Source organism: Amblyomma maculatum, chromosome 2 (assembly GCF_055883805.1).
Source record: "Amblyomma maculatum isolate TAMU_Amacu chromosome 2, ASM5588380v1, whole genome shotgun sequence".
In the NCBI taxonomy this organism is placed as follows: Eukaryota; Metazoa; Arthropoda; class Arachnida; order Ixodida; family Ixodidae; genus Amblyomma; species Amblyomma maculatum.
In genome coordinates, this window is record NC_139345.1 from 189,469,889 (window position 1) to 189,477,951 (window position 8,063).

An 8,063-nucleotide genomic window follows, 5' to 3' on the forward strand; every position below is an offset into this window, starting at 1 on the left:
GTACTCATTTGGACATGAGAGATGAGAGAAAAAGCCACATGCTGAAAGCCCACAGCCTACTTGCCAAAATGGTCTTCACCAGCGCGATGCGGTGACGGTAACCTGCAGACTAAAAAGGCAGCGTCTTACCTCTTTGACATTCGCAGCGCATGCTGGTGTAATCAAGACCCTTTATGATAGGTGAGGTCATTATTGATTGGAGTATATTCGCGCGAATGTTCGACAAAACCCCAGAAGTCCAGACGTTGGATCAAAATGACAGGTTTTCATAATTTCATCCCGTGAGCCAGCCACAACAACGACCAGTCACTTCGCATTTCTCCATGGCAGTGCTTCGCAAAACCTATATGTAAAGTGGGCGTTCAGACCTGCAGAACATACTTCACATACTTCACGGTAGGGCCTTCATGAATATAAGTACAGGTTTCCTGCATTAAGAGAAATTTTAAGCACATTGTCGCCGTAAGGGGATTCCATCTGCTATACAACAGCCAATACGCAGAGGCTGGGGATGACCAGTCCTGTTATCTTTAGTATTCTTATTCTATTCAGCGGTGAGTTATTGTTCCATAAAGACATGAACGGAAATGTGTGGCGCCAGCCGCATATGTATAAAGGGGACTTTAAATAAAATTTTATTATTCTTAAATTTGTTTCTCGGTAGTGAAACTATATACCTGTGGTGGTCCCATAAGCATTTCAATCTTGCCTTATATATCCTGTAAGAGTAGTGGCGCTTATTGTTCTGCCCCAAAAGGAAAAGGAAGTGATACGCGCGATCAAAGGGATGCTTTACAGCACTGCACAATACGAGAAGCCCGCGTATCACACTCTCTCCTTTGTTTCCCTTACAAAAGGTCTTTACAGAAAACGAAATGCTAAAAGTAAGACAAAATCGTAAGCTTTGAGAATGGTATTGTGAAAAACAATAAGGTTAATGTCAAAGATTACCAGAAAAAATGCCGTGGGTGTTTGGGAGAAGCTAGCAAGATTGGTACGCCACCACACTGTTCCAATGAAATATCGGTGGTCAATTGCTCATGCTGCTGACAGCATTTTTGGGCGTCAATAAACTGTTATACCTGAAGCTAGACTAACGTGCCACATAGAGGACTCTAAAAGCTATTTTACTGTCCTAACAATTGAGGGAATTTGACCTCGCTGCCTTTTCTTGCTTTCACCGTTCATGTAAACAACCGATGAAAGGGGAAAAAAAGTTGGAAATTAGCCAATATAATCACTAAACCATAAAAAACCACTGTACATTGTCAATAACAGACGTCTTGTCACGTACCGGTGGCTTTTTTCATACTGGTAGATAATTAATTCACGCTTTTACAGTAGTATACATCAAAGGGTTTTACGATATGTTCGATAACTTTTTAAAAATATTACGAGAAAAAAATTGCTCACATGAAAAAATTCTACATAATTTATTTAATATCTTATTTACAATTACTGCAGTAAAGAAGTCCAAGCTGGTGGGAACATAGATAAAAACGGTGATAAAAACATCTGCTTAGCAAGCTTATCATTCAAAGGCAACAATAAAAGAAAACAGAGAAAAGGAGGGCGAACCGCAATAACTCGATACATATGACAAAACACGTTCTTCAGAAGCAGTGAGGTGACCGTCATTTACATTTATATTACCAAAGCATTAATTCGGGCCCATATTGAACTAGACAGAAAACTAAAAACCGTAGGCAGTACCCCATTCATGAAATAACTTAGAGGGATGAAATTTGAATAACGTAAAGGGCCACTATTAACCTAATCCATAGGCTACAGCTATACCACCTAACATAAGTGTGGCATTGATGTGTCTCTCAGATGACAAACTATGAACATAATAAATACCAGGATTAGAGCTCTTTTCTATATGGGCGAATGGAATGAAGAGCCAGCATTGCTCCCCTTATCCGCCAGAGTTTTGTGCTAACATTCTTTCCGACTACTCTTGGTTACAAATTGTCCTTTTTCAACGCCTTGAGACAAAAAGCTGGCTATGAGGGATGTCGCATGGCAGGCATCTGAATAATTTCGAAAACCTGAAATGTCATTGTGTGTTGTCATCATGCAACAGCCCACTGACTTTTAACACGGAAGCGGAGATACAGCGTCATAGTTGCCGTATCGACGAAATACAGATTGCTCCGGAGGGTCATTATGTCACACGGAACTGAAATTGAAGACAGTATCAGAAACGTTTGTGAGAACACGGTGGCAACATTTCTCAACGTCTTTGTGACAAGTCACAGTGTAGTTGCGCTAAAATATTGTTACGAGGCACGTCGAGATGTTAGGAGGCGATGGTACGTCGTAGCCGCAACAGTTCACCGTCAGGGACACACTCACAGGAGAACCAGACGTAGCTGCAGCGTCGTCTTTCTCCACTAGCCCAGCACTTCGTCATCGTCTCTTTCACTGCGTACCGTAACATTATTATGTAATTATTGAAAATAGAACTTCAAATCCTTGTCTGGCGAGTCAGACACGAAACCTAAGGTCTTGAACGCATGCCCGTTTGACTCGGTCAAAGAAAGATCTAACGTGCCGTGTAGTAAATTTTGCGATATATAAAATAAAAAACAGTGACATTAGCGGCAAACGTTTATGCAGAGTATCCCAGTCCGCTATAAAGGTTCCGTTAAGTCTGTAAAGTCATTTTTCTTCACGTGGAACCTAAGTGTCGACAAAATTGTTTCCCGCCTCCATCCGAATACAGCCGTCGCGGCTTGGATCGAACCCACGCCCTTTGAATCAGCAGCCGAGCCTCAAAGCCACTCAATCAGTGAGGTGAGTCTTTTCGGAGTACTCGTCAACGTCGACCCACACGTGCACGGCGATGAATGTATACGTGGTCGCTGCCAATAAGGTATGGGTTCCGCGAAATGCACTACCTTTGTAAAATGCAGGAAGCAGTTAACAAGATTACTTTGAACGGGGAAGTCAGCCTGATTTAAAACACGTCACGTTCACAAGTACAAAGTAAAATGGGCTTCTCTTTTCATTTTAGAGAAACGAACAAGATAAAACTCAAGTTGCCGAAATCGGGTTTCACTAAATAGGACAAATAAGGTTACGACCTACAGGGAACAAACCCGACTTAATGCCTTTGGACAGGCAAAATCCAGCACAGGCAGTATGACCGATACACAACGCTCGTCACTATGCTTCCTCGATGAAAAATGGTACCAATTGGGTCCTTGTCATACACGTGAGCCGTGACCGAGAAAGGACTCATTTTACAAAAGTGAATCGATATGCACCACGGCTCCCTCTCTCTGTTTTCTGATAGGCTGCGCTTCCATTCCTTTGATTGAGGAGACCGAGCTTGGGGACGGACATGACTCAAAGCGCTTCGTTACGCATTTGCGTGCACCGACAGCATTGGCTTCCGTGGCTATAAAGAAACATACTTGCGAAATATGAGAGCCTTTACAAGAATTCGACATTTCCAACGATACACTCGTCATTAAATGAAAATTTTGTTGTGAAAACCAAACCACAGAGTGTTTTGTCCTGCAGTTGTGTACGCTGTACAACGCACACTACGAAACCGAAGGCACCGAGCGAATATAAAGAGCTCCGCTTATTGCATTAATTGCACAAACTGATTCGTGGTCGACATGGTGCTGATAGATTCGCATACCAATAGGCTTACCGACGGTAACGCAAAAACGTGTGCTTATCGTCATGGCTTCTTACTGTATATTGGTAAGGCACATTTAAAGCAGTCGTGGGAAGCTCTGTGTTGGAACAGTGAAGGCTTAGCAAGCAATAACTTTTTATTCCTCACAACGAACGGCCGACCTTAACTGGGGAGGGAACACAAACGTATTTTTGTAGACTTAATAAGGCTACGGTGATACTTAGTGAAAGTTTTATCATTCCCAGATGAGCTTTGGTTTCAAGTGCTTGCAATACTTGGTCACTAGAATTACGTAACTAAAAAGCAACCACTGCTCGTTATGCATTTCTTATATGAAGTGAGAAGGGGCCATCTTTGGAAAAAGTAGCCGAGTGGCAGGGCTTGCTTCTCAGGCGCGTAGCAGAGCCGCCCCAAAAAGGAAACAAAAAATGTCAATAACAGACATTGACGAAGCGATGCCATCTGATACATGTGATTTTGAACTTCTGAAGTGTCATAAAAGCTCAACCGCAGGGATAACAAGCTAATCAGCCACACTAGTTATTTTTGGCAATGACCATTAGAGCAAAAATACGCACAAGTCCTTGAGATTGGTTCATGCAGTTACGGTATATTTTACTATCTTTCCATCGCTCGAGCGGAGCTATCAGTATAAATGTTTAGGTTGGAAGCAAGAAAACAACGCCCAGTTCTCTTACATCAACGGCAAGGTTTCTTTCGAAACAGTTAAACATAATTACTGACCTTTCAGGGTCGAATATTCTCATTTTCTTTTTGCCTTGTTAGCCGTGCGCGCCAGGTTAAATCTTAATGGTGAGGGGAGGATGGCGACAAGTATTTTAGCCATCAACTGAAAACACTTAATGCCCTTGAGACTTGATACGATTAATTTAAATTGCATAAATTACACTGGCTACTCAGAATGAGTCCCTGGAGATCAGCTCACAGATTTCACTCTGTTTATTGAAATGCAGTTTACATATTTGTGTCATATTTCATGCCACTAAGAGTCATTACCCTTTGGTGTGGTTTTATTTGGTTCATTTTATTTTGTGCGTATTGATGATTGCGCATTGTCAATCGCAGTGTAGCTTTGCCATGTGATTTCGTTTTTCTTCCTTTATTGTTTCATAGGAAGTGAGTGAGGACAGTTTACCGTCCACTTTTAGCGTTCGCTTTGTTGCGGTGGACGGCAAAGGAGAACGGGATTATAGAGAAGGGATGAAGAAAAGGAGAAAAGGATCACCGCTTCAAGCATGTTAGCCTAAGTGCAGTTTGGGCACGAAACTGCATGCACGGCGCTTTCAAGCCGTGCTGGAGCCGGGTGGATCGCTCAGCGTTAGCTTTCAGGGGTTGCGCCAGGGAGCGCAAGAGCCTATCTTAGCTCACCAGGATTCAACAGCTTGTTGCTGTATGAGGTGGTGAAGGGTGGCTGTTCGTGGCTCTACGGGGCTAGGACGGTAGGTCAACGCCGCTTGCGGTGGGGGCTAGCCAGCCACCGAATTTTTATCTATTGTAGGGCGTCATTGCACCCACCACCGCTTAGGTGGTGAACGACGGCTGTTGCGGCGCGCGTCTTTCTTTCCCTCTTCTTTTTCTTTTTTCTCTGCTCTCTCTCTCTCTCTCTTCTGTACGCACGAGGCTGTGCGCACGAGGCTGTGGAGGTGGCTCAGCTCCCCACCGGGGTGGTGCAGTGGTAAGACGCCCGACTACTGTGCCGGAGTTGCCGGGTTCGAACCCGACCTCAGCGGCTGCGTTTCGATGGAGGCGAAACGAAGAGGCGTCGTGTGCTGTGCGATGTCAGCGCACGTTAAAAATCCCCAGGTGGTCGAAATTACTCCGTAGCCCTCCACTACGGCTCCTCTTTCTCTCTTTCCACTTTCACACCCACCTTCCTCCCTTCCCTTACGGCGCGGTTGCGGTGTCCACATAAAACAAGTGAGACAGTTACCACGCCTTTCCCTTCCTATAAACAAATCAGGTGGCTCAGCTGCAGAGCCAGTAGCAGTCCCGTACATTTTCTTTTCCTTCTTCCTACAGCCACAACAACAACAGCAACAACTTGTTCCTGTGGCTAACTGGGTCTGGCACATGTACGCTTGCATTATCATCTGCAGTGTACTTAAGCAGTGTGTTCATGTTTCCTTCCTGTTGTCACTAATGTATAGGGGAGCGCACCTGAAGTTTGTTCCCACTACACCAGCGCCGTGTCCTCCTCTGGCGGTCATTTCTGAACAACTGGTCGGGGACGTCGCCGGGGGAGCGCATTGAACCACCCACGTCCCGACTGGTACGCGCACTGCTCGCGCCGTTGGCACCCTCTCCTTCATTGTATGCACTCGCCGTCTCACTCGCAGGTGCACAAAAGAGATGTTGCTGGTCGCTGCGAGTCTGGCCGGCATTCCAAGGCGTTCAGAGAGGGAAAAAAAGGTTATTGTGTCCAGGGGTGCGGAATGGCCCCTCTTGGTTCTTTTTATTAAAATCACACAACAGCACCATACTTGCAGTGCCACAGAATGCTAGCCGTGCAAGTGCATTTGCCACTGCTTGTAAACTGCTGCTTTGGAGAGCATAGCCATGAATGCTAAAAAAATGTTCGCGATGAAACTTCCTTGTCGCACAGTTTACGAGTACAGAGAAAGAGGAGACGCGCCCATAATTGTTTTGCCATGAACGGCCTTCAACTAGACCAGACTTCTATCCAATTGAAAAAGTATGGCATTATTTATTGCAGAAACATTTACAACACTTTTGCACGGAATCGTAGCATTTAGTTAAGCATTTCTCCATTATTGTTATTTACTTACGAATGTTCATGCGGCCGAATGCAGTTTCGAAAAAAGAATTTTGAAGTCAAAACATTTGTCATCCACATCAGTGAGCATTCGCTTATGATCGATGGCTCTGCAGATAGGTTGTCTTGAGGGTACGCGCGCGCTGTGATAGCTTGAAATAAATAAGCAACCGCTTTGCTCTCACGACATTTTCCTTTTAACCATAAGCGAGCAGTTGGTAGACATATTCGGTGAATGGTCGCGTCTTTCTATTCAGCCACGCATATCGCCTTCAGGACTCTTAATTTGCGTTAAAATAACGGTAATTTTCCTTACTATTAGCACAAAAAATATCAAAATCCAATCTATTAAGTCAGCGAAGTTCCGTGCACCACACTGAGCCATCGAATAAAATTTTGCATTGTGAAGATGACTATGTAAAAAAATAGATTTACTTTCTACGCTGTAAACTGTTTTGCCACTTAATTACTTGCGGCACTAAAAGCGCCGTTAACATAATAGCGTTTTCGTCAATTTGCCTCACGGAAAGGACATTATCCACAAGTTGTTTTTTTTTCGAGTTCGCGCTGAGAGATTTTCCTAATTCTCTGAAGAATTAGCATGCGTAAGCGCGCACGCACCCATGAGCAAGCACGCGACTGCATAAACAAATCTGCAACAGCCCAGCACGTGCAGAACTGACCCCTTTCAAGAGCCACTCGCGCAGCTGTTCAATAGGAGGGGGAACCGGCCAACGCGGTCAACTATCGGGACGCCGCCGAAGAGGGCGCTTTTCACTGGCGCTTGCAGCGCCCCCATGCGAAGCTGCGATCCCCTATAATGTACGCCTTCTGCACATATGTGAATTATTGCATGGTTACTGTCTCATTCTAGATGATATTTTTCGTAATTGTCCACCGTCGTAAGTACACACACTGATAACGCCAGAGCATGCATAATGGCGACTTCTTGTCCTTCAAATTTTCAAGCGATGCTCATGGAACGAAATCCCGTGCGCAAGATCTGTCATATTCATCGAGATACCGCCAGATGTGTTCTTGTCTAGCGTCCCTGCCATCTGCAATCCCTCTCTTGAACTAGCGCCAAGAAACGCCACGCAACTGGAGCGATGGTGTACCGTCCAAACTCCTACTTGCCGGAGAGTGTGTGACAGATACTGCGCCTTTCCTTTCCTGTAAATCTATTATAATTATATGTAGCACAGCAACGAACGCCAATAAGAGGTAAACTATGAGAGGCAATTGATGGGGGAGGAAGGGCAGTCTTTCGCCTTTCTCCTCTGAAGAGATATCTATGGGACCCCCTAATATTTTTTCTAACGAAGGCCGGTCCGCGGCCAAAATATGCCCAATTGTTCACTATATATATACACGGACCAGTCTTCGTAGCCTCAGTCAGCATCGCATGCAGGTGACCACACCAGACCCACTTTTTACGAGAAAAACCCACCTAACCCGAAGTCAAAAAGGCTTCTTCAATAAGCTCATCGCCCATGCGGCTTACTTGCCACGTATTACGACCCGCTGGCGTCAGCCTACAGAAAAAAAACATTACGTGCCCTCACTGTACGACTCCAACGCGCGGCGGCATATCTCATCTACTCTGGGATTGCC